The 14111-nt window shown below is 47.2% G+C and overlaps 1 protein-coding gene across 1 annotated transcript in view; it reads left to right on the forward strand.

The window, feature by feature from the left end:
• Window positions 1-3785: 3785 nt before the first annotated feature.
• LOC139059289 (CRISP/Allergen/PR-1-like) overlaps window positions 3786-14111 on the forward strand; it is a 28838-nt gene continuing 18512 nt past the window's right edge. The window contains exon 1 of the mRNA XM_070537484.1: window positions 3786-4134. The gene's annotated coding sequence lies outside the window, so the exon portion shown is untranslated. The remainder of the gene's footprint in view (window positions 4135-14111) is intronic.

A 14111-nucleotide genomic window follows, 5' to 3' on the forward strand; every position in this document is an offset into this window, starting at 1 on the left:
CAACATAGGGGAAATTGCATGTGCTTAATAAATGAAATAAAGTAATGATTAATTAATGGAAATTAAAGTGGATGAAAAAACAACTTGCCGCAGGTGGGAACCGAACCCACAACCTTCGCATGTCGCGTGCGATGCTCTACCAATTGAGCTACCGCGGCGGCGTTTCCCCATCCACTTTCTTGGGTATTTATGTGTACTAGTAGAACCCTGGGAGTGTTAGCCAGCGCCCCCACTCACAGACCTTGGCGGCGGACGTGGAACGTCTTTTAGTAAAAGACGTTCCACGTCCGCCGCCAAGGTCTGTGAGTGGGGGCGCTGGCTAACACTCCCAGGGTTCTACTAGTACACATAAATACCCAAGAAAGTGGATGGGGAAACGCCGCCGCGGTAGCTCAATTGGTAAAGCATCGCACGCGACATGCGAAGGTTGTGGGTTCGGTTCCCACCTGCGGCAAGTTGTTTTTTCATCCACTTTAATTTCCATTAATTAATCATTACTTTATTTCATTTATTAAGCACATGCAATTTCCCCTATGTTGTACTTGGTGTCAGTGTTTGTTGGCTTCTCATTATATGACTAATAAATATCGGGTCCCTCGGTTAACCCCCTTTCTTCTCGTCTATATATATATATATATATATATATATATATATATATTATATATCGTTAAGGCTTTTGCACGCTGAAGTCAACGCAAGCAATGTGGGTTCTCAGGAGCCGTCACGCAATGAATATTTCATTGCTCAAGTATATGTATATATATATATATATATATATATATATATATATATATATATATATATGCAGATGTTGGCACTGATGCTGCTGCATAAGAATATTTTGTAAGTGCGTAGTACATGTGAGCTTTGCTCACCTGGCTTTGATATGAAAGAGCGACTGGGAAATAATACCTGCACCCCCCCCCCCTCTCAGGAAAACCGAAAATAATAGTAAGCGGCAGCGAATTGAACCACGTGAACCGTGAAGCCTCAATGAGGAGTTGGGCAAGATTGAATTGATTTTTAATGGCTTTTGCAGTACGAGAAGCGTCGAGATTCAGATTATTAGCGCACGCCGCTAGCTTTGGAGTTATCTTCATCGTTTTGTGCACCATTACCAAGCGTGACATAACAGAGCAGACTGTCGACTAATAAATAATACTCATAAATACATGAGTGGGGTGGGGGGGGGGGGATATTTCAGGCAAACGAGGAATTTTCCGGTTTTTCTAGGAATATCTCGTCGCAGGAGGATGGCATCACTGCTTTCGGCGCTCGGTTACACACTACTCAAAATCTATGTGGCATATTATAGTCCTCAAATTGTTGGAGTAGTACTTTGACTGCTTTGACGACACATTTCACTTGGCGAATTAGCAGGGAAACTATTAGTTTTATTTAATGCAGGGTCTACTTGTTCAAAAACTTACGTTCGCCTAAACATCAAGCAGTGGGCAATGAGTGCGCGAGTGGGCGGGTTTTTAACGATGGTTGCACATAATGCGCACGTGTATTGTCGAGAATTTCGCCCATGGAATATGTCCAGCAGGAGAAGTTGTTTCATAAGCGTCGTCCGTTCTGCATGACTGATGCAACGAATCAGCGATTTCACCTCTGAGTCAAAGTGTAGTGAGAGCGTGTTCTTCTGGAATGGATGGAAAATGATGCCACGTGATAGTATGGTACGCATGTGTACGCCGCCCATGATACATACTCGGCTACGTGCCAACTCGTCTCGTGTTTGTTTCCCATAAGCGAATTCTGATTGCAGACGCGGTTCAAAGCGAGCACGTTTGCTCATTGCACATCAAAACAAGCAGGAACGCCGGGCGTGGACAGATGTGTCGTTGCGATACGTGACCTAAGTGACGGTATGCATTCATCAAAAGGTCGAAAGAGCGACATTCATCGTATGTAACCGAGTTGTGGTTATTTTCCTGTCGCATAAATCTTTGTAGGACAGCGAATGACAAGAAGACCAAAGAGGTCTCATGCTTGAACATTTCTTTCACTTTATATGGTCTGCCCTTTAACGTGAGAACGCCCAAGAATGTGTAAAAGGCCAGAGGTCATACTTACCTGTTACGATCCGACGACTCTTCTTTCTGGGAACTGATGGTGGCAACTTTGATGGTGGCTTTGCTACAGTTGGGTTTATTCGGGTAGTTTCACCACCTCATCGTCTCTTTCCAGGGTACAAAGGTGTGTCACCAGATGTCCATCAATTCAGTATGTTTCAGAAATGTTAGCGGAAGGCACGGCCTTCCCCTTCGCATTATCCGCGGTCTTTCTGCTAAAGCTGCTTGTACTGTACGCTCGTTAGGAAACCCTCATGTTCTAAAATCATCAAGCAATGACTTCCTTTAAACGTGGAAGCCCTGGCAAAACCATGGTAAGTTACTCCGTTACAGCACTGAGTGCAACGTGGAAAAGCATCAGTAACACTTCATATGGGCTTAGTTGGTACATAATTCTGAACTTAACGTTGCAGCGCAAACACCTAAGACGATCCACAAACAGAAAGACACGACACACACTGGCGCTGCAGTGTGTGTCATGTCTTTCTTTTTGTGGATCGTCTTAGGTGTTAGCGCTGCAACGTTAAGTGGAGAAGCATCCACAGCGGCAGCCCAGCGGCTATGCGGTTGCACTCTAGAGCTCGAGGTCCCGTATTTGATCCCGGCTGCGGCGATCGCATTCCGATGCGGGTGGAATGCAAAAATACCTGTATACCGTCCATTAGGTGCACGTTAAAGAACCCCACGGGGTCGAAATTAATCCGGAGTCCTCCCCACCGCGACCGGTCTTATAATCAGAATGCATTTTTGGAATACCCCGGAATTTAATTAATTGCTTCAACTTAGAGAGGAAGCATGCCGCCGCCGCCCCCCCCCCCCGCCCCAAACCTGAACACCCGTGGTTGATTACAGGCCAATTCGGGTTGCACCGTGCGACGCAAGGTGACTACTGTGCTGTTAGGTTCTTTCACAATGCAGCGCTGGTGCTGATGTGCTCAAAGCGAATGTGTGTAGAGGCGAATCGTCTTTTTAGAAATAAGGTGACTCACAGAAACTCTTCCTGCTCGTCGCCGCGAAAGTGCTGCGTCTGCAAGAGACATCTGATCTATCATTACCACTACTGATTACATGGAAAGCCTTCTCCACTCGTACTGTGTCTTAGGTATACCACTAGTAGACTTGAAGCGCAAATGAACATACATGCCTCTTTTTTCCCTTGTGCTTCAATTCTAGTAGCCACAGAATACTGACTAGCCCTTTTGAATTATTATCCTAAACAGATGTCAGGGGCGTTTCACTCGAAAGCCTCCAAGGACGGAAGGCACCCCGAAGTTATTAGACGGAAGCACACACACGGGGGGATCAAGCCCCGGGTGGCCAGTCGAAGACTGGCTGACCTGTCGGAGCGTTTCTGCACCGTAGTTAGTGTTGTAACTGTGGCTTCTTATTCAAAGTATGGCGCATCTGGTGACTGCTAAGCACATCCGAGTAGGAGACCCGCCATTTCGAGAGCACAGGGCACTGCCGCTCCGAACAGCGGAGCACTCGCGAAGCGTACCGCCTTCTCGATGAAGACGGACACTTGCCCTGCCTGGACAGGGCTTTCGTGAGGCGGGGCTGCTCTGGCCCTCGGCTTACTTCCTGCGGAGGGGCGTCGAAAGCTCTGCCGAAGCTCGCTCAGCCGTTCTCGGGGGCATCATTGACGCGGCGGCGTCGTGGTCGGACAGCCGCCGCGGCGGCCGCAGAAGCACCGAGCCAGCCGGTGACGATGTAACGCAAATGCGCGCGTGCACGGTGACCTTGAGGAACGCCCCCCAACTCGCCCTCTCCCCGCCGCCGCATTATGTATATACGCTACACCCAGCGCTGCTCCGGCAGCGAGTGCAGAACGCATCCAGCTTCCCCGACTGGAGCAGCCTGTTCTCTGCTCTGGGACATCGCAAACGCTGAAGCACCTGTTGTGGTTTGTTGTTCGCCAACGGGACGTCGACGCGTCTCGCACGCTGGTCCACCGCGCCACTGCCTGCGCTACCCGTGTTCCGGACTTGTGTGATTGACGTCGCCTATCCCGGAAGCACGATCGACCAGCACCTTCCCTCTGCTTATATTTGTTCAGGTAGGCAAGTCTGCTGTTGACCAAGAACCGCGAACGCTCGGCATTGGAAGTTTTTGGGAGCAGAAGCACTGGCGATGTTCTGGTATCTAGGATCTTTTAAGATATCTGGGCGTTCGTGCGGATAAAGTTTCATTCCGGGTATGTTCGGGAATCTTTTGCCCGAACAGGCATTTCAATGCTGTTTGTAGCTGTTTTCCGGTATACCGTTGTGGCTAGGGCGTACTTTTGGTTGAAACACCAACAGAAAATGCGTGTTTCGAAAAGAAACGTGTCCAACGTTCGGAACGCAATTCGTAAGAAAGAGAAACCTGCGAATGTTTAGTTGGGGCGTTGCGAGAAGCCGGGGCTAATTTTAATCTCTCCGGGGGATGTCCAGTGTGATTGCCAGGGAGCCAACTAAGGGCCTTGTATAACGTTTTCACACGCTTGTCGCATGCGCTTTTACCCGGATAACATACATGGTGGCTTATTGGCTATGGCCTCGCGCGGGATTAAATCCCGGCAGCGGCGGCCGCATTTCGGTGGTGGCGAAATGCAAACTCCCTTGTACCGTGCTTTAGCTGCACGTTGAAGAATTCCAGGTGGTCAAAATTATTCCGTGGTCCCCCGCTACATCTTGCCTCCTAAGCACAGCGCGGTTTTGGCGCGTAATACCCGAAAATTTTAATTAACACCGTTCCATCCGCGTACTCGTACAAAGCTTAACTAGGGAATGTAGGTAACTGCCAAGGGCAATATCGATGCGATGAAGGGCCACGCTCTTGAACTTAGTCAATTCCACAGGTGCATGATTATTGCATCGTGGAAAGGGAATGTGGTAAATGCTTTTGCAAGTAATCGAAATGTTCTCATGGAATATAATATTAGAGTTGTATCGCAGTCATGCCGATTTGTAGAACAAAACCTATCCTCATTAGGCACCGCGTGTTCTCTTCCGCTGTAACGATTAGCTATATTTCTTTCAAGTGTCAGAAAACTTTAACGCAGCATTGATTTCTCAATATCCAGAACAGTCAGATGGCGCTGAATAACATAAATTCAGCGGTAACTAAAATAAATTATATAGATAAGCATGCAGAATCCTGCTTCACACATGGAGCCAGTACCATGCACATGATTCTGAGCCACTTGATTCTGGAACACGCAACAGATTATGCTACGTGTGCATCAAATTATTACCCAGATTATCCGTGCTATAGACGGATTCCAACCACATAAGAACGGACATTACATGTAATTTCTCTGAAGCGTCTCAGCTGACCCTAGCACTTCGTGTTCAATACCTGCTGACTTGTTTATCAGAGACCGATTGTTTGCTTGTTCCTTTCCAGTTAACTAAGTGTCGTCCTTAATTAGCCGTAACACAAATAAATGCTTAAAACCAGTAGTGCAATCTTGACACCTTTTATTAAAATTGGATCTTTCTGTTTAGAACACAACTACGTTCATGGCGAATCATAGCCGCAACCGGCTGCTGCGCCAATAAAACCCAAGTTTACTTCTTTCACGTATTGTAATAATTTTGGTTAACTTCGTTGACACACGACCGCGACGGCTGCTCATTTTAAGTCGCGGTATATTTCAAATTAAGACTCGGAAACTGATGTGTTCAGTGTCACCGATAGACACATTATATCTGTATGACTGTAATTAAATGAAAGACCGTATAGCTGTCTTAACCTTGCAACAAAGTTCACGGGCTAGTCATTAGCTCGTAAGCGTGAGGAATTCGATGCGGCAGCGGATTCACCGGACTACATAGCCTTGATGTTTCACCTCTCAGATGCCGGGCAGCCGCAACGGATGCCCGGAAATTACGAGAAACTTATCCGGCTTCGCCTTTACAGTATTTTTATCCACCCGTTGCTGAAACGTACGCGGTATCTATATGCTCTCGGCTACTGCGCGATGACGCCGCGTAGTTTTCGCCTCGCACACGCTATATTATGCTTGACTTATCAAGCGTTTCCTAGCAAGGCGCAATACTAGTCGGCTATTACAGCTACTACCATCCTCATTAAAGAGCTGCGCAGCAGCGTATCTACCGCCTTTCATTGAGAGTGCTATTGTGCGTAGTGTCGAATTCAGCTATGTTTAAAATTAAATTGTACGGTTTTACGTGCAAAAACCACGTTCTGATTATGAGGCACGCCGTATGTGGAGGACTTCGGAAATTTCGACCACCTGGGGTTCTTTAACGTGCACCTAAATCGAAGTACACAGGTGTTTTCGAGTTTCGCCCCCTATCGAAATGCGGCCGCCGCGGCCGTGATTCGATCCCGCAACCTCGTGCTCAGCAATACACCATAGCCACTGAGCAACCACGGCGGGTTCAGCTATATAGTCAAATTCTGCAAAGGCGGTATTTTGGGCCAATCGGAGAAGCCATAGCAGCCCTGTTGAGCTGTGCCCCAAGAGCAGCGCAGCGTCAGATGTAAAAAAAAAAAAAGTCTTATCAAATCATCACCGAAACCTGTTTTGGCGGGCTCACGGTATATTATACCGGATACCACTAAAGCCATTAGATGACCCTGACGAGTCCACACACGCTTATAGCCGTCGTGCCTAAAGGAGCTAAGTCCATTCAGCACTCGCTGGGACGAGAGGGTGGCTGTGTCCGGACGCCTGCGTTCCCGAGAGAGGCGAACAATTGGATGGCCAAGTTTGGCAGCTTTCGGCAACACGTCATTGTATGCCTTTCAGCCACCACAACCCGCCACCTCCTCTTTCGTTGACGCGAGACGTCTTTTTTTTTTTTCACATCCGAAGCCGTGCTGCGCTTGACGCGTGTTTTCGGTGTGTTGTACAAAAGGTGCTGTAATTCATTTTTCACGCTCTCGAGGAAATAATACCGTACCTATGGAGTCGACAGCTACCTACGAAAGCGAGAAAAAAAAAACAAATGAATAAAGCGGTACATCAAATTCTCGTGTCAATACTCCTTCAATAACGTCGTCTTCTTGGTCCTGTCGTAATGCAAATGCTCCTGTCACACACACTCACGCACACACACACTTGCCTAACGTACACAAACGTTGATCCACCTGCTAATGCTCTGCGGGACCCCCAGAAGGAGCTGGATAGCAAGCTGCCTGTAAAATACTTCCAATAACATTGATTCCTACGGTGCGTGGGATATGTACATTTTGTAAAAGCATGCGAGCGTTGTTAAATATCTAAGCTTTCAATCATGCACCCATTTATGTTGACTATATTTTCTTCACGCTTTCCCCCCTTGTCTTACCTTTGATTTCATCCCTCTCTTCGCGCTATTGTGCAATGTTCACTCGACCTATATGGCAGCGATAGTTTTTTTTTTCTTTTTCGTTTACACGAGGCAACATGTTATATACTGGCATATGACCAATCCTGAAGAGTTGGCACACACTCCACAAGGTCGCTGTTAACACGTCACTCAAATATTCGCGGCACGTTGAAATAAATCGGGATTTTTTTTCTTATTTTTTATGCTACCTTTCCCTGAGGCATGGACCGCTGAGGCACTACTTCGGTCCGTGGGGGTCCTCGAACATCTACAGACATGCATTTGAAGCTTCACGCAACGTGTTACTATGGGAAACTAGAAACGTTCGACGGCTTTTGACAACGACTGCTGCAGTTGTCCTTTCCGTGCCGTATAATTGACTTGTCATGCGGGATGAAACATCGCACGGAATACCGTCGGTCCCACTGTTCCACAGAAAGGCGGCGTTTCACGTCGGGCACGTGTCTAAGCGCATCGCGCGCAGTTGACGCGTATTCTTTATCGGCTTCGCCGCCATGCACGCGTCTGTGAATCCTCTCCAGCATTGCTGCTTAGGTGCGCGCACCTACGCGTAGCATCGAACGCTTCCGCGTTTTACGGTTTTGTTGCAACTACTTGGATTTCACATAACACGCCCCGCTCGTGCAGTCAAATTCGCGCGTATGAAACCTGACTGCGTCAATTATCACTTCCTTCCACTCTAAACTGCTCGCTGTGAAGAGGTCGAAACAGAAGATACTCGAGCTACACAATGTGGGTCCTGCCTCTGAGAGAGGAATACAGCAGTAGTTGTAAGGCAGGATGCTGGGCTATTTGGTTTGAGTATTCTGGCATATCTATACAGCTCCATAAAACGGACCCACAGCAAGAATACAGGATAGCCTCTCTGCAGCGCCGATCCGCGCGGGGCATGCAGGGCACGCGCTCTATATTTTAATTCGAAGTGTTGGCACGTGATGGCTGGTAACCTGCAGCCAAGCTCGATGAAGCTTAGTATCCTGCAATGGCTGAAGGGGAAGAGTGGTGGACTGGTTGGTGGATAGCGTCTTGAACCGACAAGCGCCTGGATGCCCCCCCACAACAAGAACAATAATAACGTCTAGGAGAGACTGTCACACCTACCGTGCGCGTGAAAATCCCGATATTTTGATGCATCATTAAATAGCTCGCAAGAGAAAATATTGTTTCAGTGATGGCTGCACGAAAAGATGAAAATGGTTACTGTGAAACTATCCAAGTAAGAAAAAAAATTTTTTAGCCAGAACAAGGCACACGGACTCGAATCTGCGTCATGCAGGAGCCGTGATTATCTTGGTAAAACTCTATATATTCACAAATCACTCGTGTTAGCTACGACAGTGTTCCAAGTATACCACCTATAGGGACAGTGACAGAGTACTGCTTGTGCATGCGAATGTCAACTGAAGCACGAAATTGAAGGCAATGACAGAAATAAAAAAAAAACTCCGCTGTACTGCTTAGCTGCTCTAGACGAAAAGCGCAGCGAGACACGCATAATTACCCATGACGCGATTTCGCAGAAGCGTCAGTGCACGCACGTTCGCTCGCTTCTTTATCTCTAGTGCATTCGCGTGTTTCTACCGCTATGAGGTGTGTTTTAAACAGGGCGTTAGCCTTTGAGTTTATTGACCGCAGATTGAGCAGAGAAAGCGAGCGCTGGAGGAGGTTCAACGAGGGTGGTAGTACGAGTAGTGCGAAACGGCTCATGATTTTTTTTTTTGTAGCAACGTGCAAACGCCATCAGCCAGGTCGGAAACCCACGAACTGAACAAGAACGCGACAGACTGCCGAGGTGCCCGCCGTGGTGGCATAGTGGCTTTGGCGTTGCGCTGTTAGGGTCGAGGTCCTGGAATCAAATCCCGACCGCGTTGACCACATTTCGACGAAGCGTGTAAGTGCCGGATGTGTGTGCATTTCGACGAGTGTGCCGTGCATTTGGTGCTCGTTAAAGAACCCCAGGTAGTCAAAGTTATCTGGTGTCTCCCTTTACGGCGTACTTCATAATTATATCGCAGTTTTGGCGCGAAAAACCTCAACCATATAATTTAGATTAAAATATTTCAGATTCCTGAGGTCACAAGGATGACATTTTTTTTCTAGGCCTTAGAATTCTTTCGACCTTGTCTTCAGGTTTTACCTGAAGGTTCTGCGTTTGTTTTTTGTTTTCCGAAGACCCGAGACCTTACGCCTTGAGGGCAACATCGATTCTTCGCACGGAAGTGTAACTAGTCATATTTACGGGTAAGCTGCTCCCGCCAGCATCAGCGCGACGTCACAATATTTTGAACGAACGCTTCCATTTCCCGGGTGGTGAGCACGCTTGGGTAAGCACGCCTTTCCCACACACGGCCGGCGGCGCCTCTGCCGCGGGTGTGCGGAGAACTATCATAAAGGCAGTGTTGCATGAATATTTGTGTACACTGCGCGGAAAGCGACCCGTGGATCGCGCTGGCTGAATGGCTAAGACATGCCGAGCATGAGGCCGCAGGTTCGATTCCTGGCCGCAGCCACGACATTTCGACGCAAGGGGAATGCAAAAAAAAAAGCGCTCGTGAACTTGGATTTAGGTGTACGTTACAGAACTCCACGTACTCGCAAATCCGCAGGCCCCTCCCCTACGGTGGCCTTTGTAACCCACTCTGCTGTTTCGGGACGTTAAGCCCCAGCAATGTTTAATGAGAAGGAATTTGCCAACTGGTGGCTGCTGGTCTAAAATAGCATAACCACACAGGAGTGAAAATCCTTCATGTTTGCCAGTGGGGTATAACTGTACTTTCGTAAGAGTAGTCGAGAAATGCTGGTGTATGGTAGTTTGCCTATACGGTATAAAGGAACTCCAGATGATTTAATTGAATCGGGAGTCCCTCGCTACGATGTTTCCCATACCTCGTGAGTTGTCTTTAGGTGTTGCATACCAGTGATTCAGTTAACATCGTCATTCTTATTTTTTAGAAGGCACAGTCATTGAAGTTCTTAAGAAGTTCGCGCTGGTCAGAGGAACACCGTGGATATTTTCAGTAAGTCGACCCTTCCTCGTAATTTAGCTCATGTGAAGGAAGTCTCTCTCCGGAGAAAGCCTGGAGTGACCCTTACCCTTTTTGTAAATGGGACTTGGGGCCCAGCTTCTGAAGACCCTCTGAAGTTGACCTGCCCCCTGCTCTGCAGCCGGTGCTCGCCATCTGCTGCACCTTTGTCCACGAAAAAAAAGCCACAAGAGAAAATGCTTAGAGGCGCGTGGATATGGACAGGCCAATTCACAGATAACGAACGTTTAATCATGGACGATACGTTCCACGGGCCACTATGCAGTTTCTTCACTAGGGACTGCACGCATTTCTTTAACCATAATATACCGTAAGGCTAACCGGGTCGTTAAAGAAGAAAAAGTGCTGCTCCAGTGAATTTTTGTTAAAACTTGACATTCTTATAGATCATATCGGTTATCGCGCACGTAGTTCTATAAGCCGTTTCTTGCGCTTTTGCGCCTTCATAATGGCGACCACTGAGATAATTACAACTGTTATGGCAACGGCGGGTGTACTAGCTGCGTATCTTACGTACGAGCATACCCAGTAATGTGGGTACACTCTAATGCGCTATTTAACCCAACCATGCCTATCTATCCACGTAAATATGGCAAACCTGCGACTTGTACTGACATCACTTGGAGAGCCACCGAGGCATAGACAGAACAATCGTTGTTAGGGCACCATCTTAAGTTTTCGTGACACAATAGGGGATGTAGGCGTCATAGAATCCACACCTTCCAAGCTTAGTGTCCTTCACTTCAGGACCTGACTTCTATCGGTTACGATTCATTCTGAAAACAGAGCCGCGATCGGAACAGAGTAAACGTACAGAGTCATTTCCGGGTTTTCTAAGGACAACGCGTTTCCTTCGGCTGTATGGGGCAGAGTGCGTCGTTTCGTATTGTATTCTTCACTGATGACGCGAGCGATGGTGTCGGTGCTCCAGCGTGCCCTGTAACGGTCCACCGATCAAGTGTGACGCAAATGCTGCCCGAACGACGGGTAACTGTACGTGCGTTTGCATTGTTTACAGTTCAGTGCCGAGACACATGCGGCGTTGGATACGTGTAATATATAGATAGCGTGAACTCCAGCGCTCCATGCAGAGCGCCACAGGGAGTGGTGTATGAAATACCCTGACCTTTGTGATTTATGTGCGGCAAGCTGGCTGCTGCGTCAATAACCGAATCAAGAAACATGATAATAGTTAAAGTACTTTACCACGCGTCTTTCTGAACACTATAAATCCTGTACTGCACAGACCGTGACTTGGCTGTACTGAACGTGAAATTTTGGAAATGTTTCGCATCAAAGAAACACATAATGCTCACCATGTGTAAGCCAGACGGTTTTCTATTGTGCTCTGTAACGAGGAGCTGAGTTTCAACTCTTTTGCTTTGTTTAGCAGTTTTTGTAAACGTCCTGTGCAATGGGTGTGATGTGGCTTTGGTATCGGCACATAGACATACGCAGGTCTTGTTATATCTGTCGAATACAGTGCTTGTCAAACGCGCCTCTATCTTGTCTCGTGTTTTTACTGCGATAGGAATTACATAAGCAATTTTTGCTGCCGTCGGCGTCGCCGTGCGGCTCCATATCTATTTAGGTATATGTATGCTATATTCCGCGCTATTCTGTATTAGACGCGATATATGTGGGTTTTATTGCCACACCATTCTATCATTAAAGTTGATCATACCAGGGCTTACGTTCTTTACAAAATTATGGCTCAGAATTTTGAGAACGGCAGCTCATAAACAAATGTCATGAAACAAAACACTGGCAGTCGTGTCTTCTTTTCTTAAATAATCTGACTTCAGTATTAAAGGTTTGAAACGATAACAGAACTCAAACCTTAAAATCATGAAACTTCATTAGCGCGGCTGTGCACTAACCTACGGAATTGGCCCAGGAAAAAAAGTTTGAAACATACCTACGAGAAAGTGGTGGTTAGGTCGCTAAGAAAGGCGTTGGCTTTTATTGATCAACATGAATGAAATTGTCCGATCGCAGAATTCAGACAGCGAACCCCTAGCACAACCGCTCGTTTTCAATGAGGCAGCTTGCGTTTCCTTTACTTCATACTATCACTACAGCGACGTTTCTTCCACTTGGTGTAATATTCTAACGTGTTCCTGTCGTATTCACTGCTTCGCCCTCGTGGCGAAGCTGTGACATTTTTTTTTCTTGATAGCTTACTTCACACTCCGTAAATTACTTGCTTATGTAAGCACCCCACAGCATGTTATCATGCGAGCAATAACTTCTTCGAACTAGCTGTTTCTCCTGTCCGGAATGATACACGCGTCGAGCGGTCCGAGGTTGTTTCTGCGAAGCTCGAGCTCCCGGGGTTTTCTTTCCGTAATCGCACCTTAATACGAAATATGTGGAGCTGTTCATTTCGAGACATCATTACTTGTCCGAAACGCACGCACGTGGTGGAAGCCGTCCCCTGACATTACAGGCGATCAGGTAGGCGTGTATCCTCCGTGGACGCTCTCTGTCACTAACAAATGCTACAGCCGCGTGATGCTTGTCTGTAAGCGGAAACATCGCACCGTCGCTGAGGCGCCGTGCGTCAGAGTCGCAATATTATGAATGGCCCGTAAGCGTGTCCCAGTTTATTGTCGTGCAGAGGGATTTCTTTGGAAATGTAGAGCCTAGCGTCGTGCTTTCTTTGTTTGCCCGTATACAGCTGGTTGACTGTCAGGTAGCAAGCAGTTCAGCCTTAGCCGAGGTAGTGTTTCACACTACCTCGGCATCACATTTTGCTACACACACGTTCTTCCTGTGTTCTGTCACCAAGAATATTGTTGCGAAGACTCAGCGTGCATGAAACCGATTGATGTGTTTAATATAGGTATAAAGCAATATTAGCATTCGATGTTTTAAAAGAGAAAGTCACAGCTGGGTAATGAGGTGCTCAGTAGAACTGCGAATTTCTGCTTAATTCACTCACCGCTAGCTTTTTTGCACCAAGACGTTGGCGCCACGATTTTTTTTTCAGCATGCGTTCAGGGTACATGCGCACACCAAAACTGTAGAAAACTCTTCCAGTCATTGTGTACGTAGCCGATTCCATTCTTATAGTTATCATATTGAATGAATGAATGAATGAATGAATGAATGAATGAATGAATGAATGAATCACAGTAGGCAAGAAGGGCAAGACATTGGAATGCTAGCTTTCTTGGAGATTGAATTGCGCCACGCAGATACGCAAGACGCGCAAAGTTCATTTTTGGGCATATTTTTGGCTGATTCCACTGGGCTTGCCACATTCCACTGGGCTTGTCACTGGTCATTCCACTGGGCTTGCCACACGTTGCGCCTGCATGAAGATAGTCTTTTCGTTAGTGTTACCTTGTCGTCTCACGCGGTCAGGAGCTCCTTTGGAAATATGCGTGCAAACAAAAACACCTCGGATAAGATGCGAGCTTAGCACTCGTAACAATAGCCACTTTTGCAGTTGCTCTCACCCCAAACATATAACAATGGGAAGAGCAGCCCCTGGCTACTAGGAAAGCCTTAGTGACTTATCCATACTTCCTGACATATTCTTTCTCCCACGATTGCAAAGTATGCTGCTCCAGAAGCCTTGTACACTCATTTAACTTCAGGCAGACGAGGCTCTCACTGCCGTTCTGTAAGGGGATGCGCAC

The sequence above is a fragment of the Dermacentor albipictus genome, chromosome 4 (assembly GCF_038994185.2).
Source record: "Dermacentor albipictus isolate Rhodes 1998 colony chromosome 4, USDA_Dalb.pri_finalv2, whole genome shotgun sequence".
Classification (NCBI taxonomy): Eukaryota; Metazoa; Arthropoda; class Arachnida; order Ixodida; family Ixodidae; genus Dermacentor; species Dermacentor albipictus.